Here is a 16,647-nt window from a genome sequence, read left to right as displayed (position 1 = left end):
TGTAGGTGAACATCCTTAGGCTGTAAGGCCTACAGTAGACATCTGAGTCTGCTTCCCTGGGTTCCAAAGTGGTAACTGCACTTAGCCCAGAGATTAGGAAAAATAAACTCACTTGCCTCTACATGTCAAACTGGGAATGAAAATTGTAGGTGCTGGGTATGGTTGGCTGTGTCCCGCATGACTGGTGAATCCTGGGAATCAGTCTCTAGAGCCCTGAGGTCTTAACATGTGTGACAGTAAGGTATTTATAAATCTTTGGAAAGGTAGAAGCTTTCTATGGATGTAGATGCTCAGCTTTAATTGACTTGAATGAACAGATTAGAGAGTTTGAGGCTAGGGGAGCAGGGAGGCAAGTTCTACTGCAGTGAGCTATGTGTGTGTTCAGCAAATGTGGTCTCTTTCCCTTTGATTTTTACAAGAATACTTTTGGAAAATTAAAAAAAAATTTATTGGAATGTAGTTGCTTTACAATGTTGTGTTAATTTATGCTGTATAACAAAATGAATCAGTTATGCAAATGCATGAAAGTGAAAGTGAAAGTCGCTCAGTCATGATCAACTTCTTGTGACCCAATGGACTACATAGTCCATGGAATTCTCCAGGACAGAATACTGGAGTGGGTAGCCTTTCCCTTCTCCAGGGGATCTTCCCAGCCCAGGGATACAACCCAGATCTCCTGCATTGCAGGTGGATTCTTTACCAGTGAGACACCAGGGAAGCCCAAGAATACTGGAATGGGTAGCCTATCCCCTCTCCAGCAGATCTTCCCACCCCAGGAATCTAATCGGGTCTCCTGCACTGCAGGCAGATTCTTTTCCAACTGAGCTTTCAGGGAAGCCCATACAAATACATAAATACTCTTTTTTTTTTTTTAAATTTCCTTCCCATTTCTGTCACTGCAGATCCCTGAGTAGAGCTTCCTGTGCTACACAGTGGGTTCTCATTAGTTCCTATTTTATAAATAGTAGTGGGTATGCGTAGATCCCAATCTCCCATTTCATCCCACTCCCCCTTTCCCCTTGGTATTCATACATTTGTTCTCCATGTCTGAGTCTCTATTTCTGATTTGCAAATAAGATAATCTATACCATTTTTCTAGATTCCACATATATATGTTACCATGTATTTGTTTTTCTCTTTCTGACTACTTCCCTATATGACAGTCTCTAGGTTTATCCAAGTCTCTGTAAATTGCACAATTTTGTTCCTTTTTATGGCTGACTAAGCTTCCATTTTATATATGTACCATATCTTCTTAATCCATTCTTCTGTTGGACATTTAGGTTGTTTCCATGTCTTAACTATTGCAAGTAGTACTGCAATGAACATTGGGGTACATGTATATTTTTGAATTATGGTTTTCTCTGGATATATGCCCAAGAGTAGGATCTCTGGGTCATATGGTAGTTCTGTTTATAGTTGTTTAATGGCGCCCCACTCCAGTACTCTTGCCTGGAAAATCCCATGGGCGGAGGAGCCTGGTAGGCTGAAGTCCATGGGGTCACTAAGAGTCAGACACAACTGAGCGACTTCACTTTCCCTTTTCACTTTCATGCATTGGAGAAGGAAATGGCAACCCACTCCAGTGTTCTTGCCTGGAGAATCCCAGGGACGGGGGAGCCTGGTAGGCTGCCATCTATGGGGTCGCACAGAGTCAGACACGACTGAGGCGACGCAGCAGCAGCAAGGAACCTCCATCCTGTTCTCCATAGTGGCGATACCAGTTTATGTCCCCACCAACAGTGTAAGAGGGTTCTGTGTTCTCCACACCCTCTCCAGCACTTTTACAATATTTATTTTTCCAAGTCAAGAAGATGGTGTATTTCTCCATCTGTTTGTGTCATCTTTGATTTCTTTCATCAGTGTTTTCTGAGTACAGGTCTTTTGTCCCTTTAGGTAGGTTTACTTCTAGGTATTTTATTTCTTTTGTTGTGATGGTTAATGGAATGGCTTCCTTAATTTCCCAGAAATTTCTAATTTTTCATTATTAGTGTATAGGAGTACAAGAGATTTCTGTGTATTGATTTTTTAACCTGTAATTTTCCCAAATTCATTGATAAATTCTAGTAGTTCTCTGATGGCTTCTTTAGGATTTTTTTATGTATAGTATCAAGTTATCTACAAAGAATGATAATTTTACTTCTTTTCTGATTTGGATTCCTTTTATTTATTTTTCTTCTCTGGTTGCTGTGGTTAGGACTTCTAAAACTATATCCAGTAATAGTGGGGAGAGTTCACATCTTGTCTTCTTCCTGATCTCAGATAAAATGCTTTCCCTTTTTCCTCATTGAGAATAATGTTTCCTGTGGGTTTTTTGTATATGATATTTATTATGTTGAGGTAGTTTCTCTCCATGGCCACTTTCTGGAGAGTTTTATTCATAAATAGGTGTTGAATTTTATCAAAAGCTTTTTTTGCGTACATTGAGATACTCATAGGTTTTTAATGGTGCCTCGCTTCTGTGGCAGTCCAGGTTTCCTCCATAAGCATTCTGAGTTGCAGGTTTCCTCATTCCTCTCCCCTCAGGCTGTTTGCATCCAGCAGCAGTCATCTCCCCAGGCTTACTCTCCAACTCCCACATTCCCATTCCCAGTTCCTATGCACATTGGTGGGCACATATTTAAATATTTACCTTTGGGGTTTTGGCTTCAAACCACTTTTATTCAACTCTCTGGACTCCATGTGAGTTAGAACTTCTTTTCTTTCCCCTTAGTCTACAATCTGAGTCCAAGTCAGAATCTGGTCCAAGAAAGAGATAAGAGCCTCCTGAATTCACCTCCTCCCATGGGAACACTAAATTTATTGCATAATAGCAGACTCATAGATCAGTGGAACAAAACAGAGAGCTTACAAAGAAACCCATAGATATATGTTCAATTGATATGACAAGGGACCTAAGAATGTACCATGGAGAAATGATAGTCTCTAATAAATGATTTGGGGAAACCCGACAGCCACATGCAAAAGAATAAAACTGGACATCTATCTTATTGATGCTGTTTAGTTCCTATGTTGGGTCTGACTCTTTTGCAACCCATGGACACTAGCCTGCCAGGCTCCTTTGTCTATGGTATTTCCCGGGCAAGAATACTGGAGTGGGTAGCTATTTCCTTCTCCACCCTTATCTTATACATAAAAACCAACTCAAAATGGACTAAAGGTTCATATTTAAGATCTGAAATTGCAAAACTCCCAGAAAAACACAAAGGCCTAAGTTACTTGACCTTGGTCTTGGCAATGATTTTTGGGGGCTTGAAACCAACAGCAAAGGCAGTAAAAGGAAAAATAAACAAGTTAGGCCACCTCAAACTAAAAAACTTCTTTACTGCAAAGAAAACCACCAACATAATGAAAAGGCAACCTGTGAAACGAGAAGAAATATATGCACATCATATATATAATAAGGGGTTCATATTGAAAATAAATATAAAGAACTCACACAACTGAGTTGCAAAACCCAGAAACATTTGATTAAAAAATGGGCAGATGATTTTATGAACATTTTTCCAAAGAAAATATATTGATGTCTAACAGATACATGAAAATGTGCCCAATATCACTGATGATCAGGGAATTGCAAATCAATATTATAATGAGATTTGACAGCAAGGGTATCAAACCAGTCAGTCCTAAAGGAAATCAACCCTGAATATTCATGGCAAGGAGTGATGCAGAAGCTGATGCTCCAATACTTTGGCCACCTGATGTGAAGAGCCCACTCATTGGAAAAGCCCCTGTTGCTGGGAAAGATTGAGGGCAAGAGGAGAAGCGGGTGACAAAGGATGAGATGGTTGGATGGCATTATTAACTCAATGGACATGAGTTTGAGCAAACTCCAGGAGAGATGAAAAACAGGGAAGCCTGGCATGCTGCAGTCCATGGGGTAGCAACGAGTCAGATACAACTGAGTGACTGAACAATAAATGACCTCACACCCATTAGAATATATATCATCAGAAAGACAAATTTTGGCAAGAATGTGGAGAAAAGGGAACTCTTGAGTATTGTTGGGAATGTAAATTTGTGCCATCTCCATGGAAAAGAGTATAGCATTTCCTCAAAGATTTAAAACAACCGTGTGATCCAGCAGTCTCACTTCTGAGTGAGATTTCAAAAGAAATGAAAACAGGATCTCAGGTAACTGCATTCCCCTGTTCACTGCAGCATTATTCACAATAGCCAAGATATAGAAACAAACTTTATTTCTCTCAATGGATGACTGGATAGAAAATATATATGCATAAGTATATATACATATATATGTATGACTATTATTCAGGCATGAAAAAGAAGGCAGTCCTGCAGTTTAAAACAATAAGGATAGACCTTATGAGCAGTATGCTAAGTGAAACAAGCCAAACAAAGACATATACTGCACGATCACCTATATATGAAGTTTAAAATAAAACATCAAACTCATAAAAGCAGAGAGTATAAAAATAATTACCCAGGGTTTAGGAATAGGAGATATAGGGAGAAATTGGTAAAGGAATATAAACATTCAGCTATAAGATGAAAAAAGTCTGAGTATCTAAATAGAGGATGGTGACTATAGTCAAAAACAATGTTTTATGTAATTGAATTTGCTAATAAACTAGAACTTAAATCTTCTTTTTCTCTTTCTCTCCCTCTTCTTTTTTTCCTCCCCCTTCTCCTCCTTCTTCCATCTCCTCCTTCTCTTTCTTTTCCGTCTCTTCTCTCTCTGTATGTGTCTCTATATGTATGTGTGTGTATATCTATATATGAATGTAATGTGCTACATTACAAGGCAAAGGCAAGATGGCAGAATAGAAGTTCTAGTTCTCTCATCTTCTGTGAGAACTCCAAAATTACAATTTGCTGCTGAATAACCATCGACAGAATGTTGGATCCCACTAAAAAAAGATACCTCCCATTCAAGGGCAAAGGAGAAGTCCCAGAAAGATGGTAGGAGGGGCAAAATCACATTTAGAATCAAACCCTATACCCACCAGAGATGCTTGGAGGGCTCAAAATCTTGTGCACACCAGAACCCAGAGACCCCACAGAGACTGAGCCAGACCTGTATTTGAGTCTCCTGTGGAAGTACGAGCCAGCAGTGGCCTGTCACAAGGGGAAGGGGCTCGGGGTGCAGCTACCTGGGTTACACAACCTGTGGAATAAGCCCTCTTGGAGGAGGTCGCCATTACCCCACCACAGAACCATTGAGCAGGCAATCCACAAACCGCAGAACAATTTTTGCCAAAGAAATTCTTGCACTGTCAAGAAAGTTCTAGGACTCACAACAGATTTCCCAACCTGGGAATCTTGCAAAGGGACTGAGAACCCCCAGAGAGTTTAACTTTGGAGGGCAGTGGGATTTGATTACAGAACTTACACAAGACTCGGGAAACAGACTCTTGGAGGGCACAAACAAAACCTTGTGTGCACCAGGACCCAGGAGAAAGGAGTAGTGACCCCACAAGAGCTGACCCAGACTTACCTGTGAGTGTCTAGGAGTCTCTGGTGGAGGTGTGGGTCTGCACTGGTCTGCTGGAGGGATGAGGGCACTGAGTGTGGTGGTGTGTGCACAGGACCTGTTGAAGGAGGTCTCCATCATCTTCATTACCTCCACCATAGTTTGGCCTCAGGTCAAACAGCAGGGAGCAAACACAGCTCCACTCATTAACAGAAAATTGGATTAAAAATTTACTGACTATGGCCCCAACCATCAGAATAAGACCCAGTTTCCCCCACAGTCAGTCTCTCCCATCAGGAAGCATCCATAAGCCCCTTATCCTCATCCTGAAGGACACACTGAAAACCACAATCACAGAAAACTAATCAAACTAATCACATGGACCACAGCCTTGTCTAAATCAGTGAAACTATGAGCCATGCTGTACAAGGCCACTCAAGATAGAAGGGTCATGATGGAGATTTCTGACAAAACATGGCTCACTGGAAAAGGGAATGGCAAATCACTTCAGTATTGCTGCCTTGAGAACCTCATGAACAGTATGAAAAGCAAAAAGATAGGACACTGAAACATGAACTCCCCAGGTCGGTAGGTGCCCAATATGTTACTGGAGAAGAGTGGAGGAATAACTCCAGAAAGAATGAAGAGACGGAGCCAAAGCAAAAACAACACCCAGTTGTGGATGTGACTGGTGATGAAAGTAAAGTCCAAAGCTGTAAAGAGCACTATTGCATAGGAACCTGGAATGTTATGTCCATGAATCAAGGCAAATTAGAAATAGTCAAACAGGAGATGGCAAAAGTGAACATCAACATTTTAGGAATCAGTGAACTAAAATGGACTGGAACAGGTAAGTTTAATTCAGATGACCATTATATCTACTACTGTGGGCAAGAACCCCTTGGAAGAAATGGAGTAGCCCTCATAGTCAACATAAGAGTCCGAAATGTAGCACTTGGGTGCAATCTCAAAAATTACAGGCAAACCATTCATAATCATAATAATCCCAGTCTATGTCCCAACCAGTAATGCTGAAGAATCTGAAGTTGAACAGTTCTATGAATACCTACAAGACCTCCTAGAACTAGCACCCCAAAAGATGTCCTTTTCATTATAGGTGACTGGAATGCAAAAGTAGAAAATCAAGAGATAGCTGGAGTGACAGGAAAATTTGGCCTTGAAGTATAAAACAAAGCAGGTCAAAGGCTAATAGAGTTTTGCCAAGAGAAGGCACTGGTTATAGCAAACACCCTCTTTCCAACAACATAAGAGAAGACTCTACACATGGACATCACCAGATGGTCAATACCAAAATAAGATTTATTATATTCTTTGCAACCAATGATGGAGAAGTTCTATATAGTCAAGAACAAGACCAGGAGCTGACTGTGACTCAGATCATGAACTCCTTATTGCAAAATTCAACTTAAATTGAAGAAAGTAGGGAAAAACACTAGACCATTCAGGGATGACCTAAATCAAATCTCTTACAATTATACAGTTGAAGTGACAGATTCCAGGGATTAGATCTGATAGACAAAGTGCCTGGAGAACTAGGGACAGAGGTTTGTGACATTGTACAGGGGGCAGTGATCAAGACCATTCCCAAGAAAAAGAAATGCAAAAAGGTAAAATGGTTTCCTGAAGAGGCCTTACAAATAGCTGAGAAAATAAGAGAAACTAAAGGCCAAGGGTCCCTTGGACTGCAAGGAGATCCAACCAGTCCATCCTAAAGGAGATCAGTCCTGGGATTTCTTTGGAAGGAATGATGCTAAAGCTGAAATGCCAGTACTTTGGCCACCTCATGTGAAGAGTTGAATCATTGGAAAAGACTCTGATGCTGGGAGGGATTGGGGGCAGGAGGAGAAGGGGATGACAGAGGATGAGATGGCTGGATGGCATCACTGACTCGATGGACGTGAGTCTGAGTGAACTCCGGGAGTTGGTGATGGACAGGGAGGCCTGGCGTGCTGCAATTCATGGGCCCACAAAGAGTCGGACACGACTGAACGACTGAATTGAACTGAACTGAACTGAAAGGCAAAGGAGAAAAGGGAAGATATACCCATTTGAATGCAGTGTTCCAAAGAATAGAAGGAGAGATAAGAAATCCTTTCTCAGTGATCAATGTAAAAAAATAGAGGAAAACAGTGGAATGGGAAAGAATAGAGATCTCTTCAAGAACATTAGAGATACCAAAGGAACATTTCCCGCAAAGACAGGCACAATAAAGGAGAGAAATGATATAGACTTAACAGAAGCTGAAGATATTAAAAAGAGATGGCAAGAATACACAAAAGAACTACACAAAAAAGATCTTCCTGACCCAGATAACCACAATGGAGTGATCACTCACCTAGAGCCAGACATCCTGGAATGTGAAGTCAAGTGGACCTTTGGAAGCATCACTATGAACAAAACTAGTGGTGGTGATGGAATTCCAGTTAAGCTATTTCAAATCCTGAATATGATGCTGTTGAAGTGTTGTAATCAACATGCCAGCAAATTTGGAAAACTCAGCAGTGGCCACAGGACTGGAAAAGGTCAGTTTTCATTCTAATCCCAAAGAAGGGCAACACCAAAGAATGTTCAAATTACCTCACAGTTGCACTCATCTCACACGCTAGCAAAGTAATGCTCAAAATTCTTCAAGCAAGGCTTCAACAGTACCTGAATCATGAACTTCCAGATGTTCAAGCTGGATTTAGAAAAGGCAAAGAAACCAGAGTTCAAATTGCCAACATCCACTGTATCATCAAAAAAGCAAGAGAGTTCCAGAAAAACTACTTCTGCTTTATTGACTACAGCAAAGCCTTTGACTGTGTGGATCACAACAAACTGTGAAAAATTCTGAAAGAGATGGGAATACCAGACCACCTGACCTGCCTCCTGAGAAATCTGCAGGTCCAGAAGCAACAGTTAGAACTGGACATGGAACAACAGACTGGTTCCAAATCAGGAAAGGAGTACATCAAGGCTGCATTTTGTCATCCTGCTTATTTAACTTATATGCAGAATATGTCATGCAAAATGCTGGGCAGGATGAAGCACAAGCTGGAATCAAGATTGCCAGGAGAAATACCAATAACCTCAGATACTCAGATGATACCACCCTTATGGCAGAAAGAACTAAAGAGCCTCTTGATGAAAGTGAAAGAGGAGATTGAAAAAGTTGGCTTAAAACTCAACATTCAAAAAACTAAAATCGTGGCATCCAACCTCATCACTTCATGGTAAATATATGGGGAAACAGTGGAAACAGTGAGAGATTTTATTTTGGGGGGCTCCAAAATCACTGCAGATGGTGGCTGCAGCCATGATATTTAAAGACAGTCGCTCCTTGGAAGAAAAGCTATGATCAACCTAGACAGCATATTACAAAGTAAAGATATTACTTTATCAAAAAAGATCTGTCTAATCAAAGCTATGGTTTTTCCATAGTAATATATGGATGTGAGAGTTGTACTGTAAAGAAAGCTGAGCACTGAAGAATTGATGCTTTTGAACTGTGATGTTGGAGAAGACTCTTGAGAGTCTTTTGGACTGCAAGGAGATCAAACCAGTCAATCTTAAAGGCAATCAGTCCTGAATATTCATTGGAAGGATGGATGCTGAAGCTGAAACTCCAATATTTTGGCCACCTGATGGGAGAAGACCCTGATGCTGGGAAAGATTGAAGCCAGGAGGAGAAGGGGATGACAGAGGATGAAACGGTTGAATGGCATCACTGACTCAATGGACATGAGTTTGAGCATGCTCCAGGAGTTAGTGCTGGACAGGGAAGCCTGGCTTGCTGCAATCCATGGGGTTACAAAGAGTCTGACATGACTGAGTGACTGAACTGACTGACTGTAATGTGTTAATGAACAAGAGGCAGAAATCCTTTCACAATGTAAACAGATGGAAATTCATTGTGATACACATTTTAAACATATTAAATTTTTGTGGTGAATTATACCTCAATAAATCTGGGAAAAATCTAGAGCATAAAATTATTAATAGAGATTCTATTCTATGCTAACCTCTGCACTGTTTGAAAGCTTAAGATGAGTGGGACATATATCCTGCTTTCAAGTATATTCAGTAGGAGTAACAAATTCATTTAAATAAAAGTAATCTGGAGGAGGAGGGAAATTACTCTTACTGAAAACTGAAGACACAATAAGATTTAACATCTAATATTTTCCAGACAAATACAATTTCTTAAGAAGAATAAGTAAAAGCCATTCTATGTTTTGGATATAAAGCACATGAAATTAATGATAATGATGATAAAGTCATAATAAACTTTCCACACTCTTCATAGCTTCCATACTCACACCTATCCTTATGATGCTCACCTTTGCATTAAAATAAGCAGAATTAAAATAAATTCTGTAAGGTTTATGGCAATCAGATAAGAAAAATAAAAGAAATCCAGATTCGAAAAGAAATAAAATAGTTTGCAAATAACATGATACTATACATAGAAAATCCTAAAGATGTCACCAGAAAACTACTAGAGCTAATCAATGAATTTAGTAAAGTCACAGGATACAAAATTAATACATAACAATCTTTTGCATTCCTATACACTAATAACAAAAAATCAGAAAGAGAAATTAAGGAAGCAATTTCATTTACCATCACAAAAAGAGAATAAAATATCTAGGAATATACCTACCCAAAGGGACAAAAAACCTTTACTAAAAAACCTATGTGACACTGATGAAATAAGTCAAAGATGACACAAACATGACACAAATGGAGAAATAAGTATTAATATTTTGAAAATGATTATCCTAGTCAAAGCACTCTATAGATTCAAAGCAATACCTATCAAATTACCAGTGACATTTCCCACAGAATTAGAACTTAAAATTTTACAGTTTATATGAAACACAAAAGACCTTGAATAGCCAAAGCAGTCTTGAGAAAGAAAAATGGAGCTGGAGGAATCAACCTCTCTGACTTCAGACTATACTATAAAGCTACATTAACCCAGACAGTATGGTACTGGCATAAAAACTGAAATATAGATCAACAGAACAAGATAGAAAATCCAGAGATAAACCCATACACCTACAGACACTTTGTCCCTGACAAATGAGGCAAGAATATACAAAGGGGGAAAGACAGCCTCTTCAATAAATGGTTCTGGGAAAACTGGACAGCTACATGTAAAAGAATGAAATTAGAAAACAGGAATTCCTAACACCATACACGAAAATAAAGTCAGAATGGATTAAAGACCTAAATGTAAGGCCAGACACAATAAAACTCTCAGAGGAAAACATAGGCAGGACACTCTGACATAATTTGCAGCAAGATCTCTTTTGACCCCCTCTCCTACAATGATGAAAGAAAAACAAAAATAAACAAATGGGACCTAATTAAACTTAAAAGCTTTTGCATAGCAAAGGATAACATAAATGAGATGAAAAGACAACCCTCAGAAGGGGAGAAAATATCTGTAAATGAAGCAATTCACGAAGGATTAATCTCCAAAATATACTAGCAGCTTATGCAACTCAATATCAAAAAGGCAAACAACCCAATAAAAAAATGGGCAGAAGACGTACATAGACATTTCTCCAAAGAGGACATACAGGTGGGCGACAGATACATAAAAGGATGCTCAACACCACTCATTATTAGAGAAATGCAAATCAAAACTACAGTGAAGTATCACCTCACAGTGGTCAGAAAAGCCATCATCAAAAACAGCTACAAACAGTAAGTGCTGGAGAGGATGTGGAGAAAAGGGAACTCTACTACTACTGGTGGGAATGTAAATTGATACAGCCACTACAGAGAACAGTATGGAGATTCCTTAAAAAACTAAGACTATAACTATCATATGACCCAGCAATCACACTACTGGGCATATCACCTGAGAATATCATAATTCAAAAAGACACATGTACCCCAGTGTTCATTGCAGCACTGTTTATAATAGCCAGGACATGAAAGCAACCTAAAAGCCCATAGACAGATGAATGACTAAAGAAGATGTGGCATATACACATACAATGGAATATTGCTCAGTCATAAAAAGGAATGGGACTGGATTGTTTGTAGTGATGTAGATGAATTTAAAGTCTGTCACACAGAGTGAAGTAAGTTGGAAAGAGGAAAATGATATAAAATACCATATATTAATGCATATATATGGAATCTAGAAAAATGGTACCAAGGAACCTATTTGCAGGACAAGAATACAGATGCAGACAGAGAGGGTGGACTTGTGGATACGGGGGAAGGAGAGGGTGGGACAAACGGAGAGAATATCACTGACTTCTATACACTACATGTGTAAAATAGATAGCTAGTGAGAAGCTGCTGTATAGAACAGGGCGCTCAACTCAGTGCTCTGTGATGACCTAGAGGTGAGGTTGGGAGGGAGGCTCAAAAAGGAAGGGAGATACATATATATACACACACACATATAGCTGATTCCCTTTGCTGTACAGCAGAAACTAATACAACATTGTAAAGAAATTATACTCTAATATAAAAAAATAAAAGAAGAAAGAAAGAAACTCTTTAAGATGTGAATCGGAACATTGTCTTCTCTCAGAACAATGACAAAGTGGTTGTTATCAACTGTAATAGGAGGAAGAGTAACTTTTAATAAAAGTAATTAAAAAACCATAAAGTAACAGATAAGCAAAACAGCTCACTTTTGATAAAAGTCAAACTATAAGCAGTTTTCCATCAAGGAAAATAAAGGCAGATAAAATTCTGTAAAGATTGACATGTGACACATATAGAATAATGAAAACTAACGTTCAAAAAACATGAGCTAAATGTGTTAATTCAAGCTCTGTGTTTATTGTTAGTTGTCACCTAATGAAGTGTTTTGCTGGGGCCCTGCTCACTGAGAGTGAGAATTACACCAAAGTGATAAGATTCTGTTTGTATTGGGTTTGCTTCATAGTTAAAATATTTCAAATCACTAAAATAAAATCAATTCTGTTTTATTCATAACAGATAAAGTTATCTTCCTTTGGAATATATTTGAGAGATGATAAAATGACACACAAAGATCTGTAGTGAGAAATGTATTTAGTAGAGATGAAAAGCCCAAATTACTAGAAAAATTCAATTTGAAGTAGAAAATACATGCAACCATATTCTTTATGGAATAGTGAAATACTACCGAATAGAATGTGATTTTACACAACGTTGAATATGCTGTAAGAAAGATGGTTTTGTAAACACACGTGGGAGAATATACTTTGAATATGAATGTTCTCTTTTTAACATTATAACTTTTTATGAATTTAAAATGTATCAGAAGAGTTCAGTTGGTGAGTTGGGAGAGAAAATTTTTTCTTCTCTGTAAAATAGACATGTTCAGTAAAAGAGTCCTAATTTATAGTCTCAGCTCCAAAACCAAGTGTGTCTTCTGCTGGAGCGATTCCTCCTGGAATATGTTGTTTGGTTCTGGGCATGACATATACCCAGGTACATGAACAGAAGGAGAACATCTAAATGAGAACAACTGAGATTTATTTTCTCAAGACAGATTAAAGGAATTTAATAGTGGAAGAAAAGGGTTTAAGGAGACTGTTTGCTGCTGCTACTGCTAAGTCGCTTCAGTTGTGTCCGACTCTGTGCGACCCCATAGACGGCAGCTCACCAGGCTCCCCCAATCCCTGGGATTCTCCAGGCAAGAACACTGGAGTGGGTTGCCATTTCCTTCTCCAGTGCATGGAAGTGAAAAGTGAAAATGAAGCCACTCACTCATGTCCGACTCTTCGCGACACCATGGACTGCAGCCTACCAGGCTCCTCCATCCATGGGATTTGCCAGGCAAGAGTACTGGAGTGGGGTGCCCCTCTGAAGGAGATTGTTTAAAGAGGAGTTAATATGGCCCAGTGAGTAGAATTAAGACCAACATGACATAAATTAAGCTGAAATTTAATAGTTCTTGGATAGTTTCTGGAGGTGGAGAGTTCCACATTTATGGAATATGCATAGGGAGCTATTTGGAGATATAATAATATGAATTTTGAAGAAATATAAGAGATTATAAAAGTAACCATCAGTGATACATATTGAAATTCTTTATACTAAAAATGAAAATAAGTAAACTATAAAAAGTAACAACATTTTGAGAAAAAGATTGGGAAAAATTTGTTGAAGGATTTCCAACAATTACACATGATGTCTTTTTATAGTTTATTTTATGTGTAAATAATAAAAGCAGGCTCCCCAGGTGGCTCAGTGGTAAAGAATCTGCCTACCAAACAGGAGACATGAGTTTGATCCCTGGGTCAGGAAGACCCCTTGTAGGAGGAAATGGCAACCCACTCTAGTATTCTCACCTGGGAAATCCCATGGACAGAGGAGCCTGTTGGGTTATAGTCCATGGGGCCGCAAGGAGTTGTACACGACTTAGTAATTATACCGGAGAAGGCGATGGCACCCCACTCCAGTACTCTTGCCTGGAAAATCCCGTGGACTCAGGAGCCTGGTAGGCTGCAGTCCATGGGGTCGCTAAGAGTCAGACATGACTGAGCGACTTCACTTTCACTCTTCACTTTCATGCACTGGAGAAGGAAGTGGCAACCCAATCCAGTGTTCTTGCCTGGAGAATCCCAGGAGGGGGAGCCTGGTGGGCTGCCGTCTCTGGGGTCACACAGAGTCGGACATGACTGAAGCGACTTAGCAGTAGTGATTGTACAACCACCAGCACCAGTTGACTAGACTTGGCGCTTCCCTGGTAGCTCAGCTGGTAAAGAATTTGCCTGCAGTGCAGGAGGTTCCAGTTTGATTCCTGGGTCAGGAAGATCCACTGGAGAAGGGATGGGCTACCAGTTTCAGTATTCTTGGGCTTTCCTGGTTGCTCAGTTGGTAAAGAATCCACCTGCAATGCTGGAAACCAGGGTTGGATCCCTGAGTTGGGAAGATCCCCTGGAGAAGGGAAAGGCTACCCACTGCAGTATTCTGGCCTGGAGAATTCCATGGACTGTACAGTCCATGGGGTCACAAAGAGTCAGACATGACTGAGTCACTTTCATTTTCACCATCAATTGATCAGAGTATCAGAGATATATGAACAAAGGACATAGGTAGAAAATTACAATGCCTGCATAAGTTTAACCTCACTTATTAAAAAAATTAAAATTAAAGCAGCAATGTACCATTTTATACCTATAAAAATCACAATAGGAGACTAAAATTAAATTGATAATATTCAGTAGTGGCATATAACATTCAATGGTGGCATATAAGTTGTTTTGAAAATATGGCTTATAACGCCAGTGGCCCTGTTTCCTTGGTACAGCCTTTGGACAAGCAATAAAACAAACTGAACCAAGATAGGGATAGAGGATTAAGAGTTGGAAACTACTGTGTATAAAATAAATAAACTATAATGATATATTGTGCAACACAGGGAATATAGCCAATTTTATAATTGCTATAAATGAAGTAAAACCTTTGAAAATCATGGATCACTATGTTGTACACCTGAAACTTATATAGTATTGTACATCAAATGCACCTCATTAAAAAAAAGCTAAACCATGCCATTAGAATAGTTTGTAACTTGCATCATTAAATCTATTGTTGATAATACACTCTACAGATTAACATAGTTTTACACTATATGAATTGCAGCAGTATCTGTAATAGTGAAAAAGTTCAAAGGAAATAAACTGTATTTCTAACAAATCAATGAAATATTTAACAGTCATTGAAATCCTGTAAACATACTATAATATAAACTGTTTACAATAAAATGCTATGCAAGAAGTGAAATTAAAAATACTATGACTGCATAGGCAAATATTTGACAAAGAACAAAGAAAAATAAAGGAAGTACCAAAGGTGGTAAGATCATGTAATTATTTTTTCTTTCATTATTTGTCTTTAGGCTTAGTGGGAAAGAATCTGCCTGCAATGCAGGAGATTCAGTTTTTATCCCTGGGTTGGAAAGATTCCCTGGAGGAGAAATGGCAACCCATTCCAGTATTCTTGCCTGAGAAACACCATGCACAGAGGAGCCTTGCGGGCTCCAGTCCATGAGACTGCAAAGAGTCAGACACGACGGAGTGACTGTGTGTGTGACACACACACAGCAATAGATATTCTGAAATATTGGAAATACATGGAATAGAGCAATAAACAGATATTACCAACGCAGGTATGCTCCCTGTGTACCTGACACCTCTCTTCAACCTCTAAGAGACAACCACTATCCTAATTTGATGTTTGTCATTTCCATGCATTTTAAAATATTCATATTTGCATAAATATATTTTACACATTCAAAATTATTGTGTGAATATTGTTATGCTTTCCTTTTTCATTTGCATCTTGTTTTTTCTGAACATGTGTCTGAGGTTCATCCATGTTTCTAAATGTAATTCTTATTCATTTTCATCCTCTAGAGTATTCCAAAATATAAACGTATGACATTTTATTTATGACTGATTTCACTGATTGACATCTGAATGATTTCTAGAGCTTTCTTGCAAATATGCTATTGTGAATATTTTTTCCATGTCTTATACACTTTTACGAGAATTCCTATAGGACAGTGCTGTCCATTAGAACTTTTTATGATGATAGAAATATCATTGTGCTGTCTATAAAGTAGCCACTAACCACTAGTCACAGAGTAGCTATTGAGTCCTTGAAAATTGCTCATGCAACTGAGGAATTTAATTTTAATAGCCACAAATGACCAATGTCTACTGTATAGAACAGTGAAGCTCTAGATCATAAACTTAGGAGTACATGCTGGGTCATGACAAGTGCACACCCTCGACTTTAGGTATCACAAAACTGCCCCCCAAAGTGGTGTGGAGATATACATAATGTATAATACATACTACTGGTGTGTAAGACTTCAGGTTGTTTCACAGTCTCACCAACAGCTGGTGTTATTCTTTTTAATTTTGATGATTTTTAAAAATATTCTGTCATTGTGGTTTTAAAATAAACTTTTCTGATGACTAGGGAACCCAAGCAGATGTTCACAACATTTATTAGCCATTTTGGGGTTTCCTGACTTGTGAAATGCCTGTGTATGTCTTCTGTCCATTTCTCTATTGGATTTCTTTAGGAGTTTTTTAAATACATACATTCCAGTTACCAGTCCTTTGTGATCATATATAAAGCCAATATCTTTTCCAGCCTATTGTCTGTCTTTTCATCTACTTCATATAGTAGAATTTAACTATGATTTTATGATATATGCCTTTTGAGTTTATTTG

This window comes from Bos indicus, chromosome 5 (genome assembly GCF_029378745.1).
Source record: "Bos indicus isolate NIAB-ARS_2022 breed Sahiwal x Tharparkar chromosome 5, NIAB-ARS_B.indTharparkar_mat_pri_1.0, whole genome shotgun sequence".
Lineage (NCBI taxonomy): Eukaryota > Metazoa > Chordata > Mammalia > Artiodactyla > Bovidae > Bos > Bos indicus.
This window is presented reverse-complemented; position numbering follows the sequence as displayed.